The 19,515-nt window shown below is 38.9% G+C and overlaps 1 pseudogene; it reads right to left on the bottom strand.

The window, feature by feature from the left end:
- On the bottom strand, positions 1 to 16,215 carry LOC112643442 (vascular non-inflammatory molecule 3-like; annotated as a pseudogene).
- Between the last annotated feature and the right edge of the window lie 3,300 nt (positions 16,216 to 19,515).

Genomic DNA, 19,515 nt, shown 5'->3' on the forward strand with positions numbered 1-19,515 from the left:
CTACCCGGACCCCTCATTATCGTCTTCCTCCTTACCTTTGGAACCTGCATTATCAACAGATTAGTTACTTTTGTCAAAGACAGAATCAGTACAGTCCAACTTATGGTACTTAGACAATAATACCAACCACTAGACCTTGTTACTGAGACCAACCTGGACCCATAATTGGCTCCTTCTTTAGGTTCCACTGAGGGGGGAAATGTGGAGGCCGAGAAAATGAGGGCCATTCAAGTTTAACATTGGCGCAAGACAGCCATTTTAGCTTCGGCAGCCATCTCAGGCCATCTGACCAGGCCACTGTGACGAGGTACTGAACTCTACCTTACCCCGGCTACAGAAAAAAACACAAAGCGTGCCCTTATCGGAATAAAGAAGCAAGATCTTGTGAGACCTCTTTCTTGGAGATTCTCACACCCCAACCCTTACTGAAAAACCCCACCTTACCCCTAGACCAGCCCATAAAAACCCAGCTGTAACCCCCCTCAGGGTCCAAATCCCTGCTCTGCTGTGTCGGGTATACATGGACCCAAGCTCGAGCTTATTAATAAACCCTCATCGGTGTCAGCTCCTTGGTGGTTTTCTTGGATTCACAATCTTGGGCACAACAGTTTACCTCCTTCTGTACTCATAGGAATAATGTTCCTAAAGTAATGTATAGAAACCCATGCTATTATTAATTTCGTGAGTTAATGAAAGAATTATTGGAGAACAGTGAGTCTTAAAAATCAATGAACACTTTTGAGACTGTCGTGGCCAGTTGGTAGAGGACAGATGTGAAATACCTGTCATGTGCGTGCTGATGTTGTGGGTATTTGCAGCAAGAAGATTCACTCTCATGGCTCTGGCCCACACGGAGTGGAAAGGACAGCCAAGAGAAGGGGCAGCTTGTTGTGTACCATGCCATAGGATAGAGAACACTGTCAACGTGAAGATCATCCACCCCCACCACAGCTGGGTCATGAGAAAAAAATGTCAAAGCAAGTGAAAATGCCAAACTTTCCAAAGGGAGTGTCAAAAGTCACAAATTCTGACTCCTTGTGAAAATCAAATTGAATTTCAGGTGCAAAAAGATTGTACTGTTAACAAAAAGCAAAGCAGGGGAATATTAGTAAGAAAACTGCCAAATAGAGGTGCTCTATATCCATAAAATCTTTTCCCCTTCATGTTGATGTGCATATTTAAAACTATTACATACAAATTTGTATAAATCCCTTCCACTATGCCACTGTGAGTTTTACTACTACAACATTATCAAAAAACTTCATTTTTCCACAACTAATAAATGAAAGAATATCTACAAATGATATTCAAAAGGTGAATATTTCTGTCTTAACATTACAGGTTGAAATTTTGAACCTTATAAATTTCAGATTATCACTGAATTCTTTATTTTTAAAGATTTTATGGGATCCCTGGGTGGTGCAGCGGTTTGGTGCCTGCCTTTGGCCCAGGGCGCGATCCTGGAAACCCGGGATTGAATCCCACGTCGGGCTCCCGGTGCATGGAGCCTGCTTCTCCCTCTGCCTGTGTCTCTGCGCCTCTCTCTCTCTCTGTGACTATCATTCATAAATAAATAAATAAATAAATAAATAAATAAATAAATAAATAAAAGATTTTATTTATTTATTCATGAGAAACAGAGAGAGAGAGAGAGAGTAGAGACACAGGCAGAGGGACAAGCAGGCTCCATGCAGGGAGCCCAATGTAGAACTTGATCCTGGGTCTCCAGGATCATGCCCTGGGTGGAAGGTGGCACTAAACCTCTGAGCCAGGGGATCCCTGGGTGGCGCAGCGGTTTGGCGCCTGCCTTTGACCCAGGGCGCGATCCTGGAGACCCGAGATAGAATCCTATGTCGGGCTCCGGGTGCATGGAGCCTGCTTCTCCCTCTGCCTGTGTCTCTGCCTCTCTCTCTCTCTCTCTCTCTCTCTCTGTGTGACTATCATAAATAAATAAATAAAATAAAATAAAATAAAATAAAATAAAATAAAATAAAATAAAATAAAATAAATAAAATAAAATAAAATAAAATAAACCGCTGAGCCATCCAGGCTGCCCACACTGAATTCTTTATCAACAGCACTGCCGGTATGAACAATAACACATTAAGAAAACTAACTTTGCCATATCTCCCTATGATACTGCTAGGTCTATATAAATTAAGTATATTTAAAGTGAATTTAGACAATGTAATAACTAAACCTTGTTAATCTGTAAGCATTAATGATTTTTCCAGTTGGATTATTGCTTCCAAACTCCACTTCGCCTGGGCTCAGGAGTACTTGCTCAGGTTTTTATTAGGCTTGATGTGTACCTATGTGTATTCTAGCAAGACCCCCCTCCCCTTCAGTGAAGATCACTTGCTCCTCCACACCCTACTCTCAGATGGTAGCTTATCCTTTCTCCTGCAGTGATCAACTCAAGGAATGCATGTAGCCTAAGTGGCCTCAAGGCATGATGAGGCTTTTCTAGGAGTAAAAACTGAACTCTTCCTTTGGATCTTGCTGCTATAGAATGAGAGCTTTATGTTGGGCATTACATGACCCCTAAAAGGACAATCTGAGTAAAAGCAGGAACAAGATCTAAGAGAAGTAGAGGAATGGCTGACATCTTTAAAGCCTCTGAGGGATAGAACTACATCTGAAACTAGAACTACTCTTCCTGTGATTTATAGTTTTTCAGATACATAAGGAAATTCCATGGGGGAGGTGTTAAGTAGATTTCATTTGGGGTTTTCCACCATTGCAATCAAAACAATTCTAATGGAGAGTGCGTGGCTGGCTCAGTTAGTAAAACATGCAATTCTTGATCTCAGGGTCATGAGTTCAAGTCCCATGTTGGGCATAGAGCTTACTTAAAAAAAAAAAAGATAAGTCTTGATAGAATGAATGACTAAACTTAGTATAAAATGTTAATGGGGCAGCCGGGTGGCTCAGTGGTTGAGCGCCTGCCTTCAGCTCAGGGCGTGACCCTGGGGTCCTAGGATCGAGTCCCACATCTGGCTCCCCACAAGGACCCTGCTTCTCCCTCTGCCTGTGTCTCTGCGCCTCTCTCTCTCTCTCTCTCTCTCTCTCTGTCTCTCATGGATAAATAAATAAAATCGTTAAATAAATAAATAAATAAATAAATAAATAAATAAATAAATAAATAAAATGTCAGTGAATTGAGCCAAAAAATTAACCCTGCTATTAAATCATGGATAAAATAGCATTTCACCTTCTTTCTCAGAGACTTTTAAAATCTTTGTGAGGCTGTTATCACATTGTTTCAATATTCTGCCATATTCTATGTTACGATTAATTCAAACTCAGAATCCTTATATATGACCAAAGTAAATGAAACCCCCTTTTCAACTAAAACATAATAATTAAGAAATGCAAGAGCACCTGGTGGCTCAGTCAGGTACGTGTCTGCCTTTGGCTCATGTCATGATCCCAGGGTCTTGGGATCGAGTCCTGCTCAGTGGGGAGCCTGCTTCTCCCTCTCCCTCTATCCTTCCCCCCAGCTCATTTTGTCTCTCTCTGTCTCAAATAAATACAAATTTTTTTAAAAAATGAAATAACTAAGAAATACACTCATAACAACAAATGAGTGTACATACTTATCACAAACAAATGAAGAAACTCTCACCTTATGGTAGCATGCCATCAGCCTACCCTTAGAATCAGATACCACACCAGAGTTGTCTTGGTAATGACTACTGGGATGGGGGGGGACTCTGAGGGTCACTGGCATTGCATGGCTTCTTGTCCCCAATATTCACCACAATGTAGATAGAGTTGTCCTTGGCCAGGCCGCGGAGTCTTTGTTGCACCACAGTGTAGCCAAACGTAGTTTAATAGACATTGCCTCAAACTTACTATATTTCAGTGATTTCTAATCTTCCAAAATGATACTTTATTTGTCAATTACTTAGAACACAAGATCTAGGTTAAGAATCAAATCAGAAAAGATTTAAATTTCACACGCAATATAATCTTCATCTTTCTCAAAGTAGTGCCAAATCCATCCACATTGCAAGCATTATCCCAGAAATAAGAAGGGATTGAGGTGATGAGATAGGTGGAATGATAGTTGGTTTCAAATATCTGAAAGGCTCTAATGTGAAGGTGGTGAGTCATACATATGAATATATAATAAAGGCAGTACAAAGACTAAAGTTATAGAGAGACAGCAGAAAAGATAAAAATCTTAGCAACCAGAATATTTTCAAAGGAGTAGATTCACCATCACTGGTAATTTCAAATATAATATGGTGCATCCAGGTATTGAGACTCTATTCAGTTAGCAAGGCTCAAATGGAAATTAATGTCTGTGTTTGAATTCCCGCCATGCTAACATCCAATATGAAACCTTAAGCCTCCTTTTTTCCCTGATATTTAAAATGTAAATAGTTATACCTGCTACATAAATTGAATGAGATAATATGTATACTGTACCAGGCACAGTTCCTCGAACCAAATAGATGCTCAATAAAGAAATAATGGCCAATACGGATTTTGTAGCTACAAGAAGACAACCCAAGAAATTGATGGATTTACTGCTTTTAGAGGCCATTGGATTCTCTCCATCATCTCTCCTTTACCGCTGATGAGCTAATCTTTGATTAGAAAGAACAGATTTATGACTATTGCTTCAAAACCTTTGTGATAATATTTTGCCCTCAGGAAAAACAGGGCAATATTGTTAACACTGATATTCAATTCACTAAGACCTTCAATAAAACTATCACATATTTTCTTTTCTTTCTCTCTCTCTCTTATCTTTTTCTAAATAATTAATGTATTATAATGTCTTTTGTTAGTTCTTCATGGGTAAAACCCAAGGAAATATGGGATGTGTTATATTCTAAATGATAGTATTTAAATACATAGAGATGACCATGTAGCCCTCTATTATCCCCTTTAGGGATAAATATTACTAGGGAAGAAATGCTGGTTTTCTTTTAAACCAATATTGCCATTATATTAAATATTGGATTTCTCCTTTTATAACTCAGAGCTGAAAGCTTACCATTTGAAAAAATTCAAGACTCCAATAAGCTAAAATTTAATTGGTCACCTACCTTCCCGGTTTAAAATAATTCATCTGAGATTGATGATTATCAGGCTTCAGGATACATTTCCCTTAAGAAAATCAGTTTTATCAGCCCAGACAAATAGAGTAAATTTTAGTATCAGCCTCTTGAATTATTGCAAATTTGAGTCCTTCCTGCCCTGGAAAAAAACCCTTAATCAAGTAAACATTGAATTATAGTTATGTGGTTACTGTAAACATGGACCATGCAAAACTCAGACAATATTGTTTTTAAGGTGAAAATCCTGAGGTGGGACTGACTCACATCCTAGGTTGCAGCGTTGGATTCGACTAACCAATCAATTTCAAATGTCAAAATGATTAAAGGTATTCCCTTTTTTTGTGCAATATAGTTCTGAACAGATGCATGTAAGTTTTAAATTAGCAAAATTTAAATTACTTTTTAATGCATAGATTTTGCCTTTTAAAGGAACTACATATAAACTATTTTAAAAAGTAAATACACCTAAAATAACTTCATAAACCTTTCCTAAGTTTTATCCAGATTTTCCCCTAAGAAAGCTATGATTGAACTACAGCTAATTATTACTTAAATTTCTCAGACAAGAAAACAAAGAAGTTCAGATTCAGTTTTAAAAAGTAATAGTGATAGCACAACAGTGTTTAGATTCTACGTGTATTACTTCACTTGAAATTCTTACCTACTGTGTAAAGAAAGTAGGACAGTAAATTTTATTATCTCTGTATTATGGATTAAGAAACAGAGATGTCAAGCGTATAGGTTATCTGCCACATGATACTCAGCTAGGAGGTAGTAGGCTGTGCTCTCAGAAATAACACTTTCAAATCCCACACAATTTCCATTCACCATAATGATCACAATGCAAATGATAGTCAAAGCTCTTTGGAAACAGAAGTTCATTTATCTTTTTACTGTTCCTACAAAGGAGGTAGGTATTCACGAATGGGCTTCCTTTATGTGGGAACGGAGGTACCAGATATTACAACTTTTTCGCTTCGTTAAAACCCAATTAAGCATATTTATTATAAAAACTATATATACACATACCATTCATTAATGAAAACTACGATAAATAACCAACCAAGCATCATCAGCTCAAGTCATGCCAGATGGTACATGTTATGAGGCATTAGAGGCTTGTGAGTCCAGAACAGTAGATTGGTTGCCAGCAAGAATACTAGGCAAGTTTAATGGATTTGCTATTTGTATTTTACAGTATCACAGTTTTTTTGTTCAGAAATCAAAGGGTAGGGCAGCCTGGGTGGCTCAGCAGTTTAGCGTTGCCTTCAGCCCAGGGCCAGGTCCTGGAGACCTGGGATCAAGTCCACGTCAGGCTCCCTGCATGGAGCCTATTCTCCCTCTGTGTCTCTGCATCTCTCTCTCTCTCTCTGTGTCTCTCATGAATAAATAAACAAACAAACAAACAAACAAACAAATAAATAAATAAATCTAAAAAAAGAAAAAAGAGAAATCAAAGGGTAATAACATTAACTCTGTGGATCTCTACATGAAATCCAGTTTGCGTCAGGGTCTGGGATATCTTCCAGATAGGGGCAAATGGTCTCCGTTGTGAAGACCCAGCCATAAATTCCATCTTCTGGGGTAACAATGATATGTGTGCCCTGTTCAAAATAAATGGGTGCAAAAAAGTTTTTCATAAATTCTAAATACCCACATTCTTTCCAAGTTTCAAATTTCCTTTACAGTATCCCAGCCAGCATAAGGAAGCTCAATACCTGCCCGGCAGCCAGTTTAACTGCTTTCTCCAAAACACCTATGCACTTATTCACCAGGAGCAAAGCTTCTTCTTTTGGGACTGGTGTTTCTGTTCTCTTTGATAATATAATAGCATGTTCATATACTGCAGCAATAAAAGTGTCCAGGGCACTGACACTCAGAACAAAGAGGGCAAATATTGTCACATTTTGGAAAATACAACATAATCACCACTAAAATTTAGTGATCTTCGATAAATTCAGTCTTGTATCTGGTATCCCTGGAAAAACTGTTATGATAAGGCCCTGCTTGCTACCACCTATTTATATTTTCTCACAAATACATTACACAACACATTTAGAAAGGATGTTGTGCAAGAAAATGAACAGCCAAAAGTACATAATTAGATTGACTCAGGTATGCAATGCTGTTGTTGACGCTGGTTCAGAGGTTTATTCAACACTAAAAGTGAAATTAATGAACTGATCATATGAGTCCACCCCAATCCAAAAATCTCTTGGGCTCTTTTTCTAAATAAAATCTATTTTCCTGGTAATTCGATGTTTCCATTAATAGAGCCAATACTCAACTCTTCTAGAAGGCAGCCATCATAACATTGATTTGTTGTGAACTTATTTATGTGGCTGCAACAGAAACAGAACAGAGTGTCAGGTGAGCTCCAGCTTTAACAGAGTTCACAAAATGCTGAGGGAGAATAAATATACATGCTTATTATTGAGTTCACTTGTTGATGACCGGTGGCCCTCAACTTTTGTATTATAAAGGATTTCAGCAGGAACCACAGTTGCTGGTCTCTCTTGCAAAGACTGTCAAATAGTCTGAAATGTGGGAACCTTTTCTGAACATTTTGTAAAACACAGATTTTAACATGGTCAGTAATAATGAGTGTCCACTGAGTTGAGTCTCTGGGCCTGTCCAGCACTTGACTGATGCTGTAGGGTTCATGTGCTAAAAACCAAGAAGCTAGGCTTTGGGTCATACAGTTTCTTCATCTTTATAAAATCTGCCCATTTTTTAAGTGAAGTCCTCTTCCCTAAATTCTTGTATTAATACATCATCCAAAATCTCATTTTTAGGAGATGGTTTCCTTGTGCCTCTAAAAAACTAAACATTTTAAAGATATAGATAGAGTTGTCATTTATTTAACTCGAGTCTCTGACATGGTCCTCTGCTTTTCTCCCACATCTAATGTATTATAAAGTTTCTTTTAAACATCTCTTCCTGTTCTCATTTATTATGCTAAGCCAGATTCTGCCTTTTAATTCATCTCCCTACCTGCCACAATGCCCAAAGTTGTTCATTCCATCCATAGCCATCAGAGAAATTTTCTCTGAAGTCTTAGCTTTTGTTATGTCACTTAGACTCCAAAGGAGTCAGTGTTTTTCTATTCTTTAAAACAGTAATTCTACAGATATGGTCTTTGCTTCATGAGGGATAAGCAAGTTGATTTTGCAAGATATACTGATAAATACTTTTGATAGTTACAGATTGGGGCACCTGGGTGGCTCAGGCAGTTAGGCTTCCAACTCTTGATTTCGGTTTAGGTCAGGATCCCAGCCTCATGAGATCCAGCCTTGTTGGGCTCATGCTCAGCACAGGGTCTGCTCTGCTCCTCCCCCTGCTCATTCTCTGTTTCTCTCTCAATCTCTCTCTCTAAAATAATAAATAAAATAAAATATATTTAAAAATAGCTACAGACTACCATGTTTATTAGAAAATTTATGATTCATAAATCAAATCTTTAAAAAACAATAAAAAGAGGGCACCTCAGTGGCTCAGTTAGTTAAGTCTCTGCCTTCAGCTCAGGTCATAATCTCAGGATCCTGGGAACCACTCCTGCTTCTGGTTCCTGCTCACTGGGAGTCTGCTTCTCCTTCTGCTCCCCCCTCCTCATGCTCTCTCCCTCTCTCTCAAATAAATAAAATATTTTTTAAAAGAAAATTTATGACTCATAAACCCATAGACAAGTAGAGGTTAGGATGAGGCAACATGAAAAATGTCCATCAATCTCAAAAGAATACTAAGTAATAGATGGTGTATAGTTAATGCAAAAATCATGAAAATAATGGCATAATGACAGGATTAGCTGAAATTTGGGAAAAGCTGGCATTGTTCAAGTTCTACAACCTGGATATATTTCTACAACTTGATTATATGAACTCTTCATTCAGTGATGTCAAATCATTCCCTGAACTATGCACTATTCTACTTAGATGATTCTATGTCTATTTCTCCCTGAAATGTCCTTGCCCACCATCTAAGTTCCAAACCCATGCAGAAGTCTCTCAAACCATCCCCAGTCCTAATATTTCTAAAGTCTCAGAGCATATTTTTCTTGTCCTGGTGAATGTCTGTCACTGTTTACTATTGTCCTGACCTTTAATTTAAATGTAATACTGAGTGATGCCTGGGTGGCCCAGTGGTTGAGTTTCTGCCTTTGGCTCAAGTCGTGATCCTGGGGTCACAGGATCAAGTCCCACATCGGCTCCCCAAAGGGAGCCTGCTTCTCCCTCTGCCTGTGTCTCTGCCTCTCTCTGTGTCTCTCATGAATACATAAATAAAATCTTTAAAAATAAATAAATAAATTTAATATTGATATTTTGTTTTGTATATGTATGTCTTGTCTTCTTAAATATGCTAAAAACTAATTTTGATGTATCTTTTCAGAGCATCCATGTCAAATAATTATCTAGATATAATGCATCCCAAGGTTGTGACCCCTGAAGGGTAAGAAAGTGTCTTGCTGACTGCTAAACCTCATCATGCCAGCACATAAGTGACTGGTGAGGGAGCTCAAATACATGGATGAATCTTGAATGAGGTCTTCTACCCAAAAATCCATGTTTGCACATTGCAGATTTTTGGAAAACTCTTGTGTTGAGATGAGGTTTACTTCATTTATCTTCTACAGTTCAGAAGGGTAAATCCAACTCTGATTCTTGCTTCTTGCCTCCAGACTATTGGTTAATTCAAGGAGAGTTCTAAATTCTCTCTTAATTCTTATATTTTTCTGATGCATCATCCTCATAAATTCCTTAAGAATAGGGGTCATGTTATGATTCTCTCTGCTGCTTTTGTAGAATTTTGTACCATGCTAAGCTCTGTAAATGTTTTCTGATTTGTTAAATTCAATTTCCTGGCCTAGATTTGGAATAGACCCCCTTGTTTGAATGTGAGTTCATTTAAAACATAGAGTTTCTTTTAAGGTTTACCTCTCTCATTCTAGAGTCATTAATACTAGTGCCCTCTTATTTGGGATCCTTTCTGATCCTCACCTGACATAGGGAAACCAGAAGGTTTGGAAATCGGAGATTTATATCTTCGGTTTGGTTGGTTTGGTTCTAGAATTTAAAAACCTTCTTTTTTTTTTTTAATTTTTTATTCATTTATGATAGTCACAGAGAGAGAGCAAGAGAGAGAGAGAGAGAGGCAGAGAGAGAAGCAGGCTCCATGCACCGGGAGCCTGATGTGGGATTCGATCCCGGATCTCCAGGATTGCGCCCTGGGCCAAAGGCAGGTGCCAAACCGCTGTGCCACCCAGGGATCCCAAACCCTTCTATTCCAATAAACGTTTTCTATATCTGAATATTCCTTCCTTCTCCCAGCCACCCCTCTACCCCCCACCGTTGCTGGCCATGTGGCCTTATGTCCTGAAATAATGTCCTTCAGATACAAATTAATTTCAGAAAAAATTATCTGAGGGTGACATAGAAATTGTAAAACTGCTAGATCGTTTAGTAATGAGAAGAAGGAAACTATTTTCGTATTTCAGTTTGAAATTCTCAATCTTGTCTTGGTTCACCTGACTGTGTGAATAGAATCAAAAGAAAATATGGAAATTCTCCTCTACTCTCCCAGTTACCAATTCCAGGAAATGTACCAAGTTTTTATTATGTTGAAATCCACAGAGACCTGGATTAAGTGTTACCAAATGTGATTAGTAATGCCTTTGCCTCATATGTGTCTAAGGAATAAGGATTGTGGGTGTAAGTTATTTAAGCAAGGTATTTGTACATGATCTGAATGACAGTTTGAAATTACTGTGAGGTTAAGGAGAGTTTTGTATTAAATATAATTCTGCTTTAAAATATGCAAGACATATTCCCATTTTTTAAAGAGGAAAGCACTCTAGAATAAAATCTCTAAGAATTTGTTGGCCCTCCCCAAGTCTTTATTTCCAATATCCATTGTTAATCCTCCTCTCCATTTGTGTTATCAAGGTCCTGACTCTGGCCAAGAACTCCTTTTATAGGCTCTCCATCAGTCTCCTGATTCCACTCCTAACACCTTAACCTTCAGTCAATACTGTAAACCATTAAAGTTCCCTTAACCATTGCTCTCATTGACTAAAATGCTTCCCATATATATATCAAATCAAGGCAATCAGAGCTTTCTTCCACTTTCTCCCATTTTCGTTCTCCTGTTCTTAGCTTAGACTACTCAGATTACTATACTTTAATATACTCACTACTGCTCTGATCCTGGAATGATTTCTCAATAAATCCTGTCCCTTTACCTCAAATCTTTCCAGTCTTTCTTGCTCTTCTCTTCTCTGAACTTTTAAATGTACTTATGTCAGTAGCCGTATTGTTGATAAGATATGGTATTTTCATTCCTTATTGTACTGTTTCTCCCCCCTCACAGATGTATTCTCTGCTTCAAACCTTTCAGCTACCTGCTATGAACTGATAACTACATGTCTCTATCTTTAGCTCAAACTTCTCTCCTGAACTCCAGGGCTGTTTATTCAACTAGAAAGAGACTTTTGCGAGCTTCCAGCAGCATCAACCCACTTGCCAGCATCCGTGCCTATCAATTCTGCTTCCCCTCCTCTCTCTTTAAATGACTGCCATGTCCCTCTCTACCCTTGTACCCTGGATCCCAAAGACATTGCTGTAAGGATTCTGCTCCCTTACTCCATAAATTTTTGTCTTTTGGATTATTATCATCAGCACACAAATATCGTATTATATCTCCTATCTTAAAAAGAAATTGTCTTGATCTGACACCCCCTTGCAGTTCCTGCTCCATTTCTCTGCTCCATTTTACAAAACTCCTTTTATAGGGTTATGTACATTCTCTGTTTTAATTCCTTCCTTCCCATCAAGATTTTGCCCCCACGATTTCACTCTTATCAAGAGCACTGTTGATATCCACCTGACTAAATCCACTGGTTAATTTTCAATCTTGTCTTCCTTGACATGTTGGCACAGCTGTACCTCATTCTCAATTGTTTTCTTCCCCTGCAATCTCCTTGTTTTTCTCCTTCCTCCTTCCTGGTTTCTGTACTTGTTTATTTTGGATTTCTTTCTTTCTTTCTTCTTTCTTTCTTTCTTTCTTTCTTTCTTTCTTTCTTTCTTTCTTTCTTTCTTTCTTTCTTTCTTTCTTCTTTCTTTCTTTCTTTCTTTCTTTCTTTCTTTCTTTCTTTCTTTCTTTTTTTTTATGGGCTCCTTCTTATCATCTCTGACCTCTTAACATTACTGTATCCCGGATCTCAATTTTTGGAAATCTTTTGTTCCAAGCTGCACTCACTGCCTGGGTGATCTCATCCATTTCGTGGCCGTAAGTACCATCTCTATGGTAGTGACTCACAGCTTTATGTTTGTAGCTCAGACCTCTTCCCTGAACTCCAGATGCCTGTGTCCAACAAGGTCTCCTCAAAACCTGCATTCGGCTCAATAAAGACATATCAGATCAACATAAACAAAACTGAGCTTTTAACCTTCCCCTCCCAACACTTCTGCAGTCTTTCAGATCTCAATTAATGGCTTTTAGTCCTCTAGTTTTTCAGGCCAAAGCCCTTGGAGTTATCCTACTTCTTCCTTTGTCTCTCCCTCTACATACTTTCAATCAGAAGATCTTTTGCTACTGCAATCCCAGGCCAAGCCACCATCATCTCTGGCCTGAATTACCCCAATTCCCTCCTACTTGGCTTTGGTACCACTATTTCTACTTTTGCCCAACAGCAATCAGAAGGATCCTATTAAAATATAAAACTAACTGTGTCACTCCTTTGCTCAAAATCCTTCAATGGCATACCTTTCAATGAGTAAAAAGCCATGTTGTTGAAATGCCTGCAAGTCTCACTATGATCCAGCTTCCCGTTATTTCTAACATCAATTCCTAGTAATTTCCCCCATGTTCATGTGGCTCCAGTTGTACTGGTCTCCTTAGGGTTGCTCAAGCATGTCCTCGGGGGCATTTCTGCCACCACTATCCTCAAGAGTACTGTCTCCTATATGGCCACTCTGCATTTGGAATTTCCCTTTCCACTCCCATCTGCTCCATCCTCCAAAACACTAAAGTTATTTTTTAAAGTTATTTTAAAAAACTATTTAATTCATGGTAATATTCTACTCTAAACTCCTTCAATGCATCCTTCTGTTAGTTTCAGGATAAAGTCTAGACATCCTTTGTGCTTCAATGATCTGGCCCTCACCTCCTATTTTTATTGTTTCTCCTTCCTCTTCCTGCTTTCCTTCTCCCCTGCCCTTATCTACTGGACTCTTTATAGCATGCCATTCTTCCGTGTCTTTGCACACATGACAAAGTCTACCTAGAATGCCCTGACTGGTTTGCCCCAGCTGACCTTTGAGATCTTTGTTGTCTTCCAAGGTAAAATGGACCCACTCCTGGCCCTTATACTTATCACAGCATTATCATTCTATGACTTTTATTATACTGTTAAATGAGATGCTTGAAAATGCTTAGCACAGTGTGAGACATTTTCTAAGTGTTCAAATTTGATTACTATGGTTATGAATAATGGTGATGATAGTGATGCTCTGTCTCCTCTTCTAGACTGTGATCCTTAAGAAGCAGAACTTTCATGTTCTTCCTTATCACCATCCTGCACAAGGCCTGCCTGACATCTAGTAGACATCCAAGAAATTCTTTGACTTAAGATCAGAAAGACATCTTCAAGGATGTTCAGAGAAACACCCTTTATTTATAATAGGAATTAATAGTAATAATAATTGTAATAAATAAATAATCAAAAATTAGAAATCCTAATCATCTGTTGAACAGGCTAAACCACAGAAACAGGTCCAGGGACAAAGACAGTTGAAAATGATGACTCCAAGTCAGCTAATGTTGCTTCTTTGTTCAGCCCTGTAGTGAGAAATCATATAGACACCTGCTTACATGTGGGCACAAAGCCTGTATTGTGACAGATGTGCATCCAAAGTTCATGGTTCCCACAATCCTTGTGAAGTAAAGAATATGGCAGGTCAGAGGAAGTCAGACAATGGACCTTTTGCTTTTCTGCTGTTAGTGGTTAGGAGAGGCCCTGACAGCATGCCTGGGACCACCATGCCTCCCACCTCTCCACATTTTGTTTAGGACTACATCATGGAGTTTACCCAGGATTTCAGGGCAGCCAGCCTGGCCATGCTCACCATATTCATCAAGAGGAGAGAGGACACACAAATATTGTCTTCACCAATATACCAGATGAGATGCAACCAGGAAAACAGAATCCACATCAATTATTTCAAGATAATTTAAAAGAGGGATTTGGTTAAAGAGATATTTGATGAATGAAGGACATGGAAGGAACTGTTGGCTAACAAAGAGGGCAACTGCAGAAAGCAGCTATCACTCCTGGTGTTGGTAAACAGAGGGAAGAGGGGGTGCTAGGTGCTAGAAGCTTCCCAGAGGAGCCTGTGGAGATGAGGCTCCGACCCTGAAGGAGGGTGTGCCCTCTAGCTGGAGCTGAGGAGCTAGGTCCTGAGAGGAGGGCCTCCAGGGAGCTGTAGGACTCAAATCTCTGGAGGAGGCAATGGCTGGTGATGGGAGTTTTTGAAGAAAGGCAATGACCCTGGGTCTTTAAGAATGGGAAAGAACTGAAAATTAGAAGCATCTCCTACCTGAGCAAACTACAGCTGCCAGGTGGATGGGATAATTCCGATTAGGTAAATGAACAGAAAGTCTTGCCCTCCCCCCTTCCAACCTTCTGTATAACTCTAGGCCCCCTATCATCAGAGTCTAAGAGGGAGCCAGGTGGCAAAAAAGAAATAGGTTTGCCTAGTCCTACCTAGCACACCATCACGAATAATGTAGAAAGGTGGGTTTGGAGCTGAGCGACAATAGCTTAATAACTAGTACATGCATATAACTGCACACCATCCAGCAGTGAAAAATGTGTGAAATTAGAGCAGTGCTTATTTACCTGGATTAAGCTCACAATTTCTTATATAGAAATAAGAAACACAGTGTATTTTTATGTGATAAATATGCATATATGCAAAGTTTAAAAAGTTGCAAAACAATAATAAGTAGGAATATATGCATATTTAATAAACTACCAAGAAGTCATGGGAATGATCTAGAAAAATCTTAGGATAGCGATTTCCTCCAGAGAAGTGACCAGGGAAAGGAGGAGAATGTGATTGGAAGGGGATACAGGGGGAATCTGCTTCATTTCATAAACTGGCCAGTGGGTACACAGGTGATTGTTATGCAGTCCTTTATAATTTCTGTGTATCTGAAATATTTTCATAATAATTTTTTTGAGAGAGAGAATGTGTGCTCACCTGCATGAGAAAGCAGTGTGGGGAGTGTGGGGGCAGAGGGAAAGGGAGGGAGAGAATCTTAGCAGACTCCCCTCTGAGTGCAGAGCGCTGGATCCTGCAACCTTGAACTGAAATCAAGAGTCAGAAGCTTGGGATCCCTGGGTGGCTCAGCCGTTTAGCGCCTGCCTTCTGCACAGGGTGTGATCCTGGAGTCCCAGGATCGAGTCCCACAGTGGGCTCCCTGCATGGAGTCTGCTTCTCCCTCTGCCTGTGTCTCTGCCTCAATCTCTCTCTGTGTCTCTCATGAATAAATAAAATCTTAAAAAAAAAAAAAAGAGTCAGAGGCTTAACCCACTGAGCCACCCCCATGCCCCATAGTAATTTTTTAAATAACTTGGAATATGCATTTGTTTTTTAATAAGTGAATGTATCATAAGGAAATTCAAACAGGGCTTTGATATTTCTAAGTTCCAAGTAGGCTCTTTAGCCCAGTGTGGCTTCCTGTCTCTCTTATCTTCCACAGGACTAAAGCCAAACACTGTCTTCTATGGAGCTCCTGCTACCCACTGTGTTTTGAGGTTATTATATCCAAGACCAGCAGAAGAATAGTACCATTGCACAGGGTTTTTGCATTTAGACGTTTTGCATAACTCATTATGCAGAGTTAAAGTCACAAAAATTAGTTGATAGTAATCCAATTGATTAGATTATCTGATCCAGTTGATAGTAATCCAAGTCCAAACACTGAACAAAAAAGAAGAGACACTATTTGGCTCACGTACTGGAAGGTCTAGTGGAATATTGGTTTCACCCGGCTGTATGGCTCGATACCGGTGCTTAAATGATGTCTTCATAGTTCTCTGGTTTAGCTCTTCCTTGTCCTCATCCTTGGAAATGTTCTTCATTTGCAGAGAAGATGGTTCCCAGGTTCATATGTTCTTTGTGCCCCTGATCATGGAAGAGAGTGCTTCCTTTCCAGCCATTCTATCAAAAGTCCTAGGGACCACACTCATAATCCTGGCTTTAATCATGTGCTCAGCCCTATATAGCCTCCTAGTGCAGTGGATGGAGTCTGTGACTGTCTAGGCCTGGGTGATATACTGTACACCTTGGAGCTAAGGTAATCTCCAACCCAAACTACATGTAAAAAGTTCCTTTTAAAAAAACAAACAGGGAAGAAAAAAAAACACAAACAACAATAATCACAACAAAACCAGGGGAGACATGAGGTCTGACAGAAATATTCACCCTAGGAAACAAAAAACTTCTGAGGATAATGCCTGATTCCCTTGATTATGTTAGGCTCCTCTCTCTGGGTGAATCCAAGCCTCAGACTGCAATGAAAGCAGAACAAGTGGCACTTCTGAAGGCCCACAAGCTCCCTGGCATCTATTTCACTTATGCCTTTTTCATTCCTTCTTAGACATTTTACCCTCCCACTGAACTTCTTATACTATCACTTTGTCATCATTTCCAATACATTTGGATTCCTTTCAAATCCGTGAGATGTTCAAATGACGAATAGTCTCCTAGCCATGAAGCACGAGTTAGGACTTGACAGCAAGGCACACTGCTGCTCTCCAACCTCATGCTTCCTGCTGGTATTTTCACTAGTCGAGGGGATATTTATATCACCTGCCTCCCAGCAGGGGTCAATTATAAGCAATTGCTTTTACGTCATCTCCAATGATGGTGCACTCACTAATTCACTAATATGTTCTATACATTGCTAAAATTCTTAAATCTCAACTCAGATATGGCTGTATTGGAGGTGTGATCTGATCCATGAAATATTTTCATTAGGATCCATAGATCGATTGGGTCCCAAATACAGAGAATTGTGGGCATTCATTCTCTCTGTTCTTAGAGATTTTGCAATTCATTCAGCTTCTTTGTTCTAGGCACTGTGCTACAGTAGAAATACATACGGGATGAGTAAGCATGATTTCTGTCCTGAGAAGCTCATTTTAGTGGTAAGTATATCAAATGTGATGGTTTTTATAATATGAGGTGGTATTCCACAGGAGTAAAAAGTTAGCTGTTTTCCACTTTTCTATAAGCAGTACTTTGTCTTGGATAAGGGTCAAGTTTTTTGAGTCAGCTGGACTGGGGGCAAATAATTAGCTAATCGGGAGTTCTCTATTAATTGTATCAACTTTGAAGAACTTATCTAACTCCTGAACTTCTGTGTCCCTATCTGTAAAATGACATTATTATACTTACCAATATCATAAGGGCTATACGAATTTATAATGGATATAAATAAAGTCTTGTAGGTATAAACAATTTTAGGTCTCACATTCTTTTCTTTAAAATTTATCACTTCCAAAAGGAGGATATTTCCCAGCTCTGTTTCCATATCATAAGGGTAAATTTTGGGAGAGTGTGGTGCATAGATACTGCTGCCAGTGAATAGAAGTCTTTTAAAAATAAAACCAAAACCAGTACTGCCATTTTCCCAACAGAATTGAGTATGTGGTTATGTCACCATATTAGTCACATTGAGAAAGTAGGTAAGCTTCTAATTACACCGAACACTTAAGTACTTTTCCTATGCTCTACTGGAGAAAATTAAAACAGATGTTTAATGGTCTCATTTCAAATAAACTGAATATAATAGAATTATTTGTTAGCATTATGAATAATTAAACAAAATATAAAAATCTTTATATTTGGTAGTTCTTGAAAAGTAGGCTGACATGATTTTTATTGGACACATTCCTACAGCCCAAGCCAAATGAATTCAATAGATTTCAAAAGGAACAAGCCATTTATCCGAGCTATGGAAAACAGTATGGTATCCACAAGAAAATTTTCCACCAGAGTCACAGCAGAATCATGGAAGAGGCATGTGAAAATACCAACCTTCCAAAGACAGTTTTGAAAGTCAATAACTCTGGCTTTTCAGGGGCATTCATCAAACTGAGGTTCAGAACAGAGGTGGTACTGTAACAAATGCATAGGATAAAATCAGAAAAGTTTTGTTTATTGAAGACATAACTCATAGAAGCCCTCCAAAGTTAGTAGTAGATTTGGCTGTAGTTAACAGCAGGAACTCTACAGGAAGTATATGAATCTGGTAATTGGAAGTAAATTTCCAAGGAAAACATGGAATAATGTTGGATGTCTAAAGGGCAGCTTACACTAAAGATGCACAAAATTGGTTTCCTAATTTGCATCCCAGACTCGCTATTCCTTCAGTGCTCTCTGCAATTTCATGTCTCCAGTTGCTCAGGCCAAAAACAGGAGTCAGTCCTGATGCTTGTCTTTCTCTCATACTCCCACAATCTGGCAACAAATCTTGTCACCTTAACATCTAAAACATATCTATTCGGATCACCGTACAACATTCTATATAAGTGGGTTTATTTACCTCTATCTTCTCTCACTAAATATTCATAAGCCATGGGGGGGGTGCATAAACTTCATTTTATTAAGCATATATCTCCTATTTCTAGAATAGTATCTGGCACATTATAGGTGCTTAATAAATAATGGCTGAATGAATGAAAAGGTAAGTGAATTAAATGTGACTATCTTGGGTGATGATATAAATTTATTTTCTGTCAAAATTCATTCCTTCTACTATAGGACTGTGACGGAGCTCTTTACTAACCATATGTAAAAACCTGTCCCTAGGGCAGCCCAGGTTGCTCAGTGGTTTGGCACCACTTTCAGCCCAGGGCCTGATCCTGTCTTTGCCTTCTGTGTCTTTCATGAATAAATAAATAAAATCTTAAAAAAAAAAAAAACCCTGTCCCTCAACCTTCACTAGTTTCCATAGCTACTGTGACCTTTCACTAGTCCATAAATTTATAACATATGTTGTTTTTTGGTTTTTTTTTAAATATTTTTTTAAATTATTTTTTTATGATAGTCACAGAGAGAGAGAGAGAGAGAGAGGCAGAGACACAGGCAGAGGGAGAAGCAGGCTCCATGCACCAGGAGCCCGACGTGGGATTCGATTCCGGGTCTCCAGGATCGCGCCCTGGGCCAAAGGTAGGCGCTAAACCACTGCACCACCCAGGGATCCCAACATATGTTGTTTTTAATCAGAAATTCCGAACTCAATCCTACCATAAGTTGAAAAACAAATGAGTTGTCCCAATTCTCAAAACTTCTATGAGGAAGACTATCCAGCTATTGACCTCTTTTCTGGCACAAAAGAAAATTTACAAACACCATAGAAAGCATCAACTCGGGAC

Source organism: Canis lupus, chromosome 1, assembly GCF_003254725.2.
Source record: "Canis lupus dingo isolate Sandy chromosome 1, ASM325472v2, whole genome shotgun sequence".
Classification (NCBI taxonomy): domain Eukaryota; kingdom Metazoa; phylum Chordata; class Mammalia; order Carnivora; family Canidae; genus Canis; species Canis lupus.